Source organism: Pituophis catenifer, unplaced genomic scaffold (assembly GCF_029215685.1).
Source record: "Pituophis catenifer annectens isolate HBS135680 unplaced genomic scaffold, rPitCat1.0.hap2 SCAF_11, whole genome shotgun sequence".
Classification (NCBI taxonomy): Eukaryota; Metazoa; Chordata; class Lepidosauria; order Squamata; family Colubridae; genus Pituophis; species Pituophis catenifer.
The window spans coordinates 10,984,350-10,998,833 of record NW_027256891.1 but is presented as its reverse complement, the minus strand read 5'-3'; positions in this window follow the sequence as shown (position 1 = coordinate 10,998,833).

Genomic DNA, 14,484 nt, shown 5'->3' with positions numbered 1-14,484 from the left:
GATTTTCATATTTGCCACAACAGAATCACATTAGTTTCTGTAAAGAAAAATATATTGTTCAAGGACAAATTGCATCCTCAAAAGCTTTAGCGCTCACATTTGGGCCAGTATAATGTGTTAATATTGAATGCTGGAATCCTGCATAGAGTTTGGTTATTTAAATTGCAGAGATCTTTTAGCGGTCCTGCCAAATGCAGGTTAGTAGCCCAAGGCACAAAGCAAATAAACTGCTACTGTCTCATGTTTAAACTATTGCAGCATAAAAATTCCAACTCTGAAGCATCCGAAGTGACTTTCATTTTAGAGGCTTTTTAGAGTCTGCCATAGTTTTTTTTTTAAAGTATTTATTATTCAGAGAAGTCAATATTAGCCTGTCTCTTTTCTAAGCATGACACCATAATTTTCTTATATTGTAAAATTTGATTGCCCTTGTACATCCTAAAAAGCTTGTAACACTATTGTCAGGGATTAAATGGTTTCGAAGAGTGTAGTCTAAATAACATATCTCGGCTTCCAAAGATAAATGGAGGTAATTAATTCATAAAGTGACCTATGATTATAACAAGGAACTTCTCAAACCTTGTGACTACCATTTGTCATTTCATGCAAGTTACAGGCACTTATTTCAAACTATTAAGAGAGTTCACTGAATAGGGGAGTACTTAAGACATTAATAATACCAGTTGCCACTGAGGGTTAATTCTTGGAGTGGGGAAAAATCTTCTATTTCTCAGAGTGGTAGGGTTGTGTTTTATTTTTTTGTTTTTTGGGGAATTGTCCCAAAAGAGGGAGCAGATTAGTTTTTTTTTTAAAAAAAGTATTGATCAATGCTGAACACAGTACAACTTCTAGCTGAGTTTGAGAGCTGTTCCCAGAGTTCCCAGCCAATGGCTGATCTAAACTCACGATTCTGATACTTGTACTTCAACAGAATAAAAAGACACCAGATTATGGAAGCTACCATAGATTTACTATGCTCATTTTGCTGAGGATTCCATGCCCAATCTTTGATAGCTTCTTTATACCTTGCTCTAAAACAGATGCAATTTATTGTTGTTAGTCGCGAAATTGTGTCCAATCCATCATGATCCCATGGACAATGTTCCTTCAGGCCTTCCTGTCCTCTACCATCCTATGGAGTCCATTTAAGCTCACGCCGACTGCTTCAGTGACTCCATCCAGCCACCTCATTCTCTGCTGTCCCATTCTTCTTTTGCCCTCAATCTTTCCCAGCATTAGGCTCTTCTCCAGGGAATCCTTCCTTCTCATTAGGTGGCCAAAGTATTTGAGTTTCCTCTTCAGGATCTGGCCTTCTAAAGAGCGGTCAGGGTTGATCTCCTCTAGGACTGACCGGTTTGATCGCCTTGCAGTCCAAGGGACTCACAGAAGTCTTCTCCAGCACCATCGTTCAAAGGCCTCAATACTTTGGCACTCAGCCCTCCTTATGGTCCAACGTTCACAGCCACAGATTGCAACTGGGAAAACCGTCGCCTTGACTATACATAGTTTTGTTGCTATTTATTATACATATGCAAATGAACATTCAGTTAATTTTTCAGGAGTGAGGTGCAGAATTCTTGCTTGTTGAAATGGTCAATGGATAAGGTATGCAAAAGTCTTCTTTTATATTACACAACTGCTTCCTCATTGATCTTGGCTTTCCTTTCCTAAAGGAAGAATTGGATATGTGAACTGCTCCCTCTGAAGAAGAAAAAGACAGCCAGAAAAGAAGCAAACATCATCCATCCATCCATCCATCCATCCATCCATCCATCCATCCATCCATCCATCCATCCATTTTACATAGCAAATAAGGTAAAGGTTCCCCTTGCACATATGTGCTAGTCGTTTCTGGCTCTTAGGGGCAGTGCTCATCTCTTTCAAAGCTGAAGAGCCAGTGCTGTCCGAAGACATCTCCGTAGTCATGTGGTCGGCATGACTAAATGCCAAAGGTGCATGGAACACTGTTACCTTCCCACCAAAGGTGGTCCCTATTTTTCTACTTGCATTTTTTACGTGCTTTTGAACTGCTACGTTGGCAGAAGCTGGGACAAGGAACGGGAGCTCACCCTGTTATGTGGCACTAGGGATTTGAACTGCTGAACTGCCGACTTTTCGATCGACAAGTTTGGTGTCTTAGCCACTGAGCCACCATGTCCTTTTTCCGTAGCGAATAGTGAAGAATTATATAGTCCAAGATGACAACAACAGTTGCGGCAACCTTGACTGCTTTACAACAATAAAGCAAGCTCAAAGGCATTGCCCAAAGAAATTTGAAAAGAGGCTGAAATGAGAAATCTGTTTCTTAGAGGAGGCAAAGAGGAGCAAAATTAAGGAAAGATTGAATTTGAGACTTTTTTACTACTAACAAAGCCCAGAGTCCCCGAGTTTGAATTTGCAACTTAGACATATTAGGAATGAAGCTTTGCTTTTACAAAGCAGAGGTTTCTCTTTAGTTGAAAGAAGTTGGTTGATCTCATAATCTCTCTTTTGACACTTTCTCTTGGTATATGACACATTAAAGGATTACAGATTAACAGAGTTGGAAGGGACCTTGTAGGTCATCTAGTCCAACCCCCCACCCAAGCAGGAGACCCTACACCATTTCTGACAAATGGCAGTCCAATCTCTTCTTGAAAATCTCAAGTAAAGAAGCTCCCATAACTTCCGAAGGCAACTTCTGTTCCCTTGGTTGATTGTTCTCATTGTCAGAAAATTTCTCTTTATTTCCAGGTTGAATCTCTCCTTGATCAGTTTCCATCCATTATTCCTTGTCTGGCTCCAGGTGTTTTGGAAAATAGCTTGACCCCCTCCTCTCTGTGGCAGCCCCTGGTCTCCCCTGGTCCTTCTCTTCACTAGACTAGCCATGCCTAATTCCTGTAACTATTTTTCATGTTTTAGTCTCCAGTCCCCAACTCATCCTGGTTGCTCTTCTCTATACTTTTTCTAGAGTCTCAACATCTTTTTTATAGTGTGGTGACTAAAGCTGGATGCAGTACTCTAGGTATGGTCTTGCTAAGGCTTTACTAAGGAGCAAGCATGAACTGAATGCAAGGCTTAGGAGCAATGTCTCTTTGGTTTAAGTACAGGAGCTTATCACGAGACAACCGAGAATTCCTCATCATTGCAGCATATAACCAATGATAGTACAGTATGAGGACCTAGAATATAGATTTACTTTCCCAGATAGACCTCAGATAATCTCCAGAAGTGACACACTTCAAGAAGCTGTCAAGTTGGTAGCCATCCTCAATTTTGCAATAATGACCTTCAAACTGTACTTTGTGCCTTGTGCTGATGGGCTGTTTCCTTTCAGACCTGAATTGCTCATCCTTCAGCTACAGAAGGTGACCCCAAAGTATATAATGACAGTATATAGAGCACATCTTCACTTCACACACTCTCCTTACACCATAAATTGGAGACTGTGCAGAAAAATCCTCCAGTATTTTTTTCCCTTAACAGTTCTTATTGAACAGGTTGAAGCAGAAGAAAATATTGGTAGGGAACTTCTGGGTGACGAATATAATGTTTTGATTGGCCAAAGGGTATGTTTTGTATTTGTGGGTGGGGTGGCTGGGTGGGTGCACCATTTCCTTTAGTGCATTTTCATCTTTCCAGAAATCTGCATTTTTTTAGCTTTCTATACTTTGATTAAGGGTAGACATCATATTCCGCTTATGAGCGTAGGGAAGAGTGGGCAGCCGGAGAAATTTCAGAGTGATGGAAAAACATGAAACAGAAAACATTAAAATGAGCAATATCTTAACAGATTAACAGAGTTGGAAGGGACCTTGTAGATCATCTAGTCCAACCCCCCATCCAAGCAGGAGACCCTTCACCATTTCTGACAAATGGCAGTCCAATCTCTCCTCAAAAGCCTCCAGTGATGAAGCTCTCACAACTTCTTTCTTCGCTTGAAAAACATCAGATAAAAAATGTCTATAGAGATTTTCAGTCATCCAGGTCATGGTTGTCCTAAAGGTGCTTTTCTCAAGAGGCAACTGGGCTTCCTGGTTTTTCTTTGAAGATGTTTTGATTCTCATCCAAGAAGTTTCTTCAGCTCTGACTGGATGGTGGCGAATGGAAGGATTTATATTCTTTGCAGACAGCCAGTCATTTGCATTAGCATTGCATTCTATGTCCAAATTGAACAGCCCTCTCTCAACAGAGGGGGAGGGAATACGACATTAACTATTTCCAGTCTACAACCCAGTCCTTGTTGTCGCTCCGATCACCGAGCCTGTGTTATCAGCAGAAGAGGACTCCGAGAGTGAAGGAGAGGAGATGGCAAGGCCTCCCTCTCCAGGATCCTTGTCTCTGGCAATGCCTACGGTGTCCTCCGAAGGCCAAGAGATAGGCCTGAGGCCAAGCAGTTCCACGCAGCCGCAGGTGGACAGTAATGATGATGATGATGAGTCTTGGCTGGACCCTCGACAGCGTCGCAGAGATAAGCGCGCGCAGCAAAGGAAGAGGCATGCCAGAGATTAGGCTGAGTCACTGGACCACACCCCACAGGGTATAAAAGGGGGTGTGGTGGCCATTCAAGCTCTGTGACGAGCAAAAACTGATATTGAACAAACCTCTCTGCATTGCTGGACTTTTTGAATATTCTCTTATCTGTTGTGTGTTGGCTTTGAAAAACACTCCCTTCGTAAGGAAAAGACTCTTGGCAGCCAGCCACTGGGTTGCTGCCAATTCTGCTCTTAGAGAAACCTTTGTCAGCTGGTTTATTTCACTATTGACTGTCTGTGGGGGTGCATGTGTGAGACGGGGACAGAACAGTCCTTTCAAGAAGGTTCCACACCCATTTGCACCACTCAGGTGACCCTGACGACACAGATAAACCTCCAAGTGGCCTCAGCGGCTCTCTAAAAGAATGCAAATGACCAGCTGTCAACAAGGAATATAAATCCTTTTCCATTCCCCACCATCCAGTCAGAGATGAAGAAGCTTCTTGGATAAGAATCAAAACATCTTCAAAGAAAAACCAGAAAGCCCAGTTGCCTCTTGGAAAAAAGCACCTTTAGGACAACCATCACCTGAATGACTTCAGAGCTGAAAAAGATTCTTGGATGAGAAGCAAAATGTCTTCAAGGAAAGTCCAGTTGCCTTTTGAAAAAGCCCCTTAGACATCAGTTTAAAAAGTCCACCAAAGAAATCCTTAAGCACCTTAACATTAAGGCAGGGGGGAAAATATCTTTCAGAGGAGAAGGAAATTTTTGAAAAAATTGCAAGCTGAATTTCAGCAGGCATTAATTTACAGCATTGTTGTTGTTTTTTTCTTTTACATCTACTCTTAGATATTTTATTTTAAAGTTAAACAGATCTGAACATTATACCTTTTCTTCTTAAAGGAAAGTTTCTTTCAGCTTCCTTATTTTTTGGGGGGGGGATTTTTAAACTTTTTATATTTATTTTTCAGCATTTCCAGAACTATTACTTTATATAGCCTTTCTGAGAGGCATGGAGCAGATTTGCAAAGTGTGCCAAGGATTTTAACAGCAGGTATAAATTGTATATATATATATACAATTTATAATTTTATATATATATATAATTAACCCAACATTAGAATTTGTCTTTTTTTTAAAAAAAGCAATGTTAGTGAGATCACTTTCTACATAGAAGGCGAGATGAATTTTATGTTATTTGCTGAAAAGCATTTTATTATTATTATGCTTGGGAAAGTGAAAATCCAGAGACAATGTTCAAAACAAATCAGACATTTTAAAGCTGAACATTGCTTTCCTAGCCTGAGAACTGTTATTACAGTGGTTAGGTATAATACTCAGTCTATGTAGCTACAGGGGTCCAGTAAAAGCTGTAATTATGTCATGCAATGCTACCATCATTATGTAAATGATGTCATGACATGCCTGACCTTACTTGACCCCCACCCTTGTTCTTCCTGCTGACACCTCTATCTCTAAAGCTGGGAGAGATAACAAGATATTCTACAATCCACCAGCTTCCTGTATCACTTGCTGTGTTCTGGAAGATAATTGGGACAATGAAAACTTTGTTCGGTTCAAATAAAACCTGGTTGCTATTTAAAAAAAAAGGTAAGTAGAGGCATGGGTGGGCTTCAAAAATTTTAGCAACTGGTTCTCTGCCTGGTTGCTGGGTGGGCATGACCATGGTGGGCGTGGCCTACTCGGCCTCCCACACTATGGTGGGGGGGGCATTTTTGCCCTCCCCCGGGCTCTAGAGACTCTCAGGAGACCGGCCTTTCAGAACTTCTGGGAGGCCCATTTTTTTCCCTCCCCAGGCTCCAGAGGCTTTCCTTCAAGCCTCTGGGAGGGCGAAAATGGCTTACCCCGGGCTCTGGAGGCCCTCTAGAGGCCAGAAACGAGCCCATCTCCAGACTTCCGGAACTTCCGGGAGGGCCGTTTTTTGCCCTCCCAGAGTCTTTGTGCGGGCCCTGCACTTATCTGGCATCCAAAACAGACCATGTGGAGACTCCTGGGAGGGGTGGGGAAGGGTGAGTGGGGCCAGCCATTCCTTGCAACTCCCGGTTCTGCAAACCAGATGTAAAATTATCATCCAGTTTGCCCAAACTGGTCCGAACTGGCTAAATCCCACTCCTGAGTAGAGGTAAAGGAATCCCTGTGATTTTACTCCACATGTCTTTGTTGACTCTAGGGGAACGTGTTCATCTCTGTTTCAAGGTCATTGATCCAGCACTTTCTGAAGACATTTCCGTGCTCATGTAGCCAGAATGATGTCATGGAGCATTGCTACTTTCCACCGAAGTGGTACCTGTTTATCTACTCACATTTGTATGCTTTCAAACTGCTAAGTAGGCAGAAGCTGAGGCAAGGATGGGAGCTCACCCCATCCCATGGCGCTCGGGTCTTGAACCGGGGATGCCAGATTTCCAGCCAACAAGCCCAACATCTTAACTACTGAGCCATCATGCCTCCCTTGTTGCTATTTCAGCTGAGTATTAATTCGAATATGATGGCTTTTCAAACGGTAAACATGCCATGACTGCCTTCTTGTATCTTAGACAAGAGGATTAATTGTAGAAATGCACAGAATTAATCTGTTTTCTGCAAGTGGGCTGTATCATTGTTTGTCTGGCTAAGCTCTTGTTCTGATAGACATCTAAGGAATGAGCTGTCCTTGAATGATATCAGGTCAACGGCATAATAAGCTGTTCAGTGGTGTAAGTTACTAAGATGACATGTGAAAGGAATATTGAAACTGTGGTTTTTCTGACCCGATGAATTGGAGTGCTTTTCTAGGTAGCCTTTTACACACATGACTACAATTTGTGAAGCTTGTCATAGCCCAGCTTTGGAAGTATTTGTGCAACATCATCCAATCAAATCTTTATTACGGCCATCGACCCCGCATAAAAACAACACAATTCATATTCAGTGCAGTTTCCTTTCTTTGAAATCTTATCCATCAAAGGGAAATGAATTTTTTTATTTCTTTGAACTCCTATCCATCAAAGGGAACGACTATGGGAACTCTGAAATTGTCATGACATCCTAAATAAAAAAGAAGTTCATTGCTTATAACATTGGAAAGGTTTATTGTTTAATATAGGGTTTGAATCCAGCTCTTCTGGATTGTTAGCAAAACAAGGTTAACAAAACCATGGTTTGGTGCAATGCATTAAACCTTGCATATATGTAGAGTTCTCTGACAACCCATTCTGTAATTTTAGCAGAAAATTCTGTTATGATTCGAGGACATGTTTTTCTCTTCAAGGTGCTTAAAGTTACAGGGTTATTTACAGTACTCTTTTTTTCTATGTTACCCTGCCAGAGAAAAGCTTTGATGTCTAGGATATTTATTTATCTTCATAAGAGGCCTCAAAGAGCGTTTTCAACCTAAAGTCCTGTGCTAAAGCTTAGCTTTCAATTAAACCCATTTGCAGAATGAAGCTTACTGAAGATGAGGCTAAGAGAAGGTGAGTGCAAAATACAAATAATAACCAGTCTGACGATCCCTGAAGAGGTTTCAGTCCTTTGACAATTGACAAAGAGATGGCAAAATTAGCATTGGGGTAAAACTTCCATTTGTGTACGATGCCTCTCTGCCAACAAAAGCGTCTGTACAGAAAGATTAACCTATTGACAATGACTTTCAAAAATCCAGACTCATTTAATAACAGGTGCTGAATATGTTTACTTTCCCAACTCCCCCATTTCACGATAAAGCAGGTTTTCTTGAAAAGGTCAAAATCCAGGAAGAACTGAATCTGAAAGGGAAGGCATCTAAAAACATCTCTGAATAGGGCACTTTCATTCAAAAGAAGCACTGGAACTAAGTCAGTTTTGACTCTTCAGATGGGAAGAGTGTTTTGCACAGAAAATTCTGGGGTGATAAAACTGTCAGTGTTTTTGCAATGATACAGGCTGCACATAAGAAAAAAAAATGGAGACAAATTGTTAATCGCCATGGCCCATGTTCCAAGTAACCCAGAGAGGTCAATATGCTTTTTCTTTCTCTTCACAATCAACACTTTTAATTTTCTCTCCTCCCTCCTCAGATTCCATTTGCATAAAATATACATGAACATAGTCATTGGAATTTGGGAGAATCAGCATTTTCTAGATATGAATTAGGATTTTGCTCATGGTCTTAAGCAATTCTCGGATAAGTAAACAAGAACAATAAGAAATACTGTACTGGCCTCCACACTTAGGGTTGATCCTTCTGAAATGCATTCCTGAATATTTAGCGCTCATAAACATACATGTACACGTAGTCATCCTTGTTCAGCAAACCACAATTGGGACCGACAATTCCATTAAGTGAATTGGTTGTTAAGTGAAACCACAAATTTCTCATGATCTTACTTCAGCTTTCCTTTGCTTTAGAGACCTCAAAGGTCATAAATGCATGGATTGCTTGCAAAGTGACTTTTTTACCACTATTGCAGGGATGAAATTCAGCAGGTTCTGACAAGTTCTGGAGAACCGGTAGCGGAAATTTTGAGTAGTTCAGAGAACCGGCAAATACCACCTCTGGCTGGCCCCAGGAGTGGGGAGGGAATGGGGATTTTGCAGTATCTTTCCCCTGGAGTGGGGTGGGAATGGGGATTTTGCAGTATCCTTCCCCTGCCATGCCCACCAAGCCACACCCACCAAGCCACACCATGCCTACCAAGCCACACCCACAGAACTGGTAGTAAAAAAAATTGAATTCCACCACTGCACTATTGTATCTGTGAATGGTCACTAAACAAAACAGTTGCTAAATGAGGATTACCCATACATAAATAGACATGCTTACTAAGAAGTATGTAGGTAAGGCTCTCTCATGAACAAAAACACAATTGATGATAGAAATTGATTTCTCGGCAAGACTTCCGGGGGCACCACAGGCGCTGGCAGATGTTCCTTTTGGATTGTCAGCCCTGCGATCTCATTAAAACCGCTGAGACAGCGCAAATCAGCTGTCTGGCGGTTTGGAAACCTTCCCCTCGGGAGAAGAGAGGAAGGCGAGCAGCCAGACAAAGGTAGAACTCCCCAAAAGCCCTAGGAGTAATTTTGGGGCTTGGAGGGTGAGAGCTCCCTGGTAGTCCAACTGAGCTCCGGATCTGGGACTTTTCTGCTTTAAGCAGAACAAGATGCCGCGACCACCCCTGCAATCAACATGCAGCTTCAAAATAATCTCAAAGCAGGCAGAACAAAAACAGGAGTCCTCGCAACTGCAAGTACTGAACTTTAACTCTGTATCTATATTTCTTCCTTCTAAGATCTTCAAAAAGGAAAGGAAAAATGGCACCTGAACTGTAACAGGGCGTGGAAAAAGTGAAAGTTATAGTGAAAGTGATTGTTAACATCGTTAGCGCTTCTAAGGCTGTTCAAGATTATTGGATTCTATACTAAAGAAAGAAAGATTTAAAGTGGAAAGATTACAGTTTGGACTTTAAATAAACTATAATACTTACAAAAGATTTAAAAATAATTGGACTTACTGATTTGGTTGCTGTAAGAAGTATAATTTGAAAGTTAAAAATGGCTTCTAAGCAAATAAAATCTGGTTTTAAAAGTGCTGGAGGATCGCCAGCACAACCATCAAAACTACAATCTTTGTCTACTTCAAACCCACAAATATTGACTTTGGAAGCTCTACAGGAATCTTTACAGGAGGCTTTTAAGCAACAAACCTCTGTTTTAGAGGGGAAAATTGAGGGAGTGTCTGATGAGATGGCTGAAATTAAGGAAGTTATCCAAACTCGGAATAAGGAAATAAGAGAAAATATAGTAATGGCATTTCAGGGTCTGGCAAAACACATTGAATTGTTGGATGAAAGAGTAGAAGAAATTAATCAGTCTAATATGAATTTGGAAAATAAAATGGATGAAGTTCAGACCAAGGTGGATAGGGCAGACGATGAAGTGGTGATGTTACAATATAGAGCGATGGAGTTTGCCCTGAGAGTAAGAAGTTTGAGAGAGCACAATCGAGAGAATCTGAGAGAGATCTTTGCAAAGGCTTTTGCAAAGATAACTGGAGAGCAACAAGCAGATCTTTCATTGCAAATTGACAAAATATATTGCGTTAATTCCTGGTTTGCTAGACAGAACCAATTGCCAAGAGATATTGTGATTTATTTTACAACGAGGAGGACCCGAAATGAAATTTTACAAGCCTTCTATAAAAATAAACTTCAAATGGCAGGACAAGAGGTTTTAGTGCTGAAAGAAATCCCCCCCCAAAATGTCGAGAAGCAGAAAGGAGTTTGCTTTTTTGGTGGATGAACTTAGAAATCGACAGATTCAGTTTAGATGGGATGTTCCAGCTGGACTGGTGGTGAATTACATGCAAGAAAGGCATCGCCTTAACACAATTTGGAAGGCAAGAGATTTTTATACTAATGTATTAAAGGCTGGATGCCCATCATCTCTGGAAATGAGGAGAAGAAAAGAAGAGCTGGCAATACAGGGACAGAAGGAAAGTAAACAGCCACAAGCTGCAGGAGAGACCTCGCTTATTGAAGAAGATTTATTGCAACTTTTTGGTACTGTTCAACCTTTGGAAGTAGCAGAAAAAAGAGAAGAACCAAAAGATCAAAGACAGACCCGAGCTGCAGCTAAACGAAAAGAACAAGATTTAAAGATACAGCAAACCCAAATGAAAGCTCAAGAAGCTACAAAAACAGAAGCAGTGGGAAGAGCAAGGCCAAAGAGAAAGGTGCAGGAGGATCTTCAGCTGGCACTTCGGAAGCTTCAAGGCGCCAAAAATGGCAACTAAATTTTTGACCTGGAATGTCAATGGTTTAAATTCACCACAAAAGAGAAAGAAAATATTTCACTATTTGAAGCAGTTTAAAAACGATGTAATTTGTCTACAAGAAACACATATTAGAGTGACAGACCAAAAATATTTGATAAATTCAAGATTGGGAACACATTTTGTTGCATCTGCTCCAGAGAAGAAAAATGGTATCTAAAGACAGACTTAACAGCCAAACTAATTGAGGCAAATGCTCAAGGAAGATTCTATAGATGGCATTTAGATCCTAAAAATTAGCTTTTATGTATCCGAATTTGCAATCTAAGTGTTGGAGATGTGATTGTGATGATGCCACTTATTATCATATATGGTGGACTTGTAAAAAAGTTAAAGCATTTTGGATTAAAATATGGTGGATTATCCAAAATATTCTTAAAAAGAAGATAAAGTTTACTCCACAGTTGTTTTTGTTGGGTATAATCACAGATTGTACGGTTATAGAGACTAAATTGATGTTAAATTTAATAACTGCAGCTAGACTTTTGGTGGCGCAATATTGGAAGAAGGAAGATCTGCCTACTATTGAAGAAAGGACATTAAAAGTAGCGAGTTTAGCAGAAATGGCGAAGATTTCAGCATATTTGAAAGATCATTCACAAGAAAGATATATATCGGAATGGAGAAGATGGATTGATTATATTCAAAATAAATATCGGACTAAAAAGTATCAAATAGCTTATGAATGAATAGAAAAATTAAGAGTACTTATATTTAGTTAAGTAAAAGGGGAGTTAAAGTGTGAAGGGGGGGATAAGAATCCATAGTTAGTTAGCTTAGTTTAGTATATGATTGTTAATTGTTATAACCTGTATTTTGTACTGGGAAGTTCGAGGGGGGGGGTTGGGGGGTAAGGAAGGGAGGGGGCTGATGGGGAAATATTTGTAAAAAATTTTTTTTGTAAAACTCTTTAATAATAATAATAAAAAAAGAAATTGATTTTTCGGCTATCCCTTATCACAATTGCAGATTCTACTCTGACCTTCCAATTGCTCTTGTCTTACTTCTGATGTTATGTTTGGTTATGTTAACTAACAATCATTGATTAGGATTACCCTCCTGAAACTTAACCTAGCCTATTCCTACTGCATCTCATGATCTTCCTGAATGTGAAGAAGAGATTAGTATTTATAGGTTTAAATAATAATTAGAGAACACTGTTCCCAGACCTAAGTGAATTATGCTGCTAAATTGAAAGAAATAACTTACTTTCTACTTAACGATGTCTCTTCTTTAATAAATATGTACTTTTCTATATCTCTCAGTTTTTGCCATACACATGTTATTGCACAGCTACAGCAGACAACAGGGGCTCTTGAGATCTATTATAATGTTTCCAGTAGGAATAACTAAGTAAATAAATGGTAAAATAAAATATAATAGGAAGAAGTTATAGTCGAAAGAATTAATGGGGCGTTTTGTGACACCCAATGATGGAATGAACTTCCATGGGAATGGCCACTGTTCCTAGGATAATTATTATTGTCTGCATCTTTTAGATTTTATTTCATTTGACCTCACAATTTATAATTCCTGAATTTTTAAATTGAAGATCTCATTATAATATATGCAACTGTTCTAAATCACGGAACTTTTTGAAATAGATACATTGAGATTCTGTTCATTCCTGTTGTGTCCAAGAGCTTTTCCAGATCTTTAGGGATGGGATCAAAGTGTACCTGCCACTATTGGCACTACTGTAATTTTATTTTTCCATATTCACTCAATCATTATTTGAAGATTTTATTCCTTCCTTCCTTCCTTCCTTCCTTCCTTCCTTCCTTCCTTCCTTCCTTCCTTCCTTCCTTCCTTCTCTCTCTTTCCCTCTCCCCTCCCCTCCCTTCCAGCCACTGCAGTGTTAATGATTCATACTGTACTTGTTTCTTTATATCTCTGACCCATTATGCGCTAAATGCTTATCAGATTGTATTCGAAATTCCCACAATATGATGATGATGATGATGATGATGATGATGATGATGATGATTTGAAGGGTTCATTCAGGTTTGTGCCATAGTTAATTTGTAAAGTTAATTTGCTAGATCCTTCATGTCTTTGTGCTGCCATGAATTAATGGACTATATTTTCAGTTCGGCAGAAACAGACAGCGAAATGAGCTGTGAGACGATGAATGCTAAAGACACATCTTGGAACCAAATGGCAGACTGCAGTGACAGGCACAAGGAAAGAGTGACATTACTAAAGGGCCATATTGCGATAGTATTGTATTATTTTCAAGAGGTTTTTCAGTGAAAGTGGGTGGCAATCATGTACCTTTTTAATTGCTTACGATTCTTTCTTTTAGCAGAGCATGTGGCGCTGATTAATAAGCCAAACATGCATACTGCCATTTCAAAGGAAGATTATTTAAAAAGAGAGGAATGGCTAAATTCAGCTTCTTCAGGCTGCCTTTAATTTGGCATTTTAAAAAAATAGCTGGAGGAAGACAAAGCGTGGCTGCATCAGCTCCAAGAGTCCAAAAGCCTAATGAATATTGGAAATGATCTGTGCTTTACAGAAGGCCAGGTACCACCATGTGTCTTGCAGGCTACAGAAAAGTCCTGAAATCAAACAGCCAATCAAAGCGTGTCATTTCCCATGGGGACTTTCCAAGGTAGGTATAGGAGCATTTTTGCCTATTAGTAGTTCTCCGCTACGACTCCCATCTTTAATGCCACCCCCCAAAAATTAATGGGTAGGCCCAACACTTAAAATTAAATGGGACAATTCTTCCAAGCAGAGAGGTTTTTTTTTTAATCGTTTCATACCTTTAGGCAAAATCTTGTCAGATGGAGGCCTCTACTATCTGCACCTACAATGTACTGTGGAAACTGTTAGGGAGGAGCGGTCTTCACCCTCTTTCTGATATCTGGGCTGAGTTGCCTCTTACTCTTCTGAAATTCACCCCTCCCTCCTGAGGATCCATCATAAAAAGTAAGATCCCGCCCCACAACTTGGCTATCTCTATGATGTCACCACTCTTCTAATGTGATCCTCTAGCTAGTTGGGAGAGCAAAGAATCGTTAAATGAATCAACTCAGGAATGTTGTCTTCCTCTTCTTAATTTTAAGCAACTTTTCAGATACCATTTAGTATGGGGTGCAACTGGCGTTGGGGCTAAACTTTCCAATTTCATAGCGCAATACTTGGTTCAAAATTATATATAATTTTAGCATAGTTGTGATTCTATAGTTGAAATGGTTTACAAAAATGCTTTGTCCA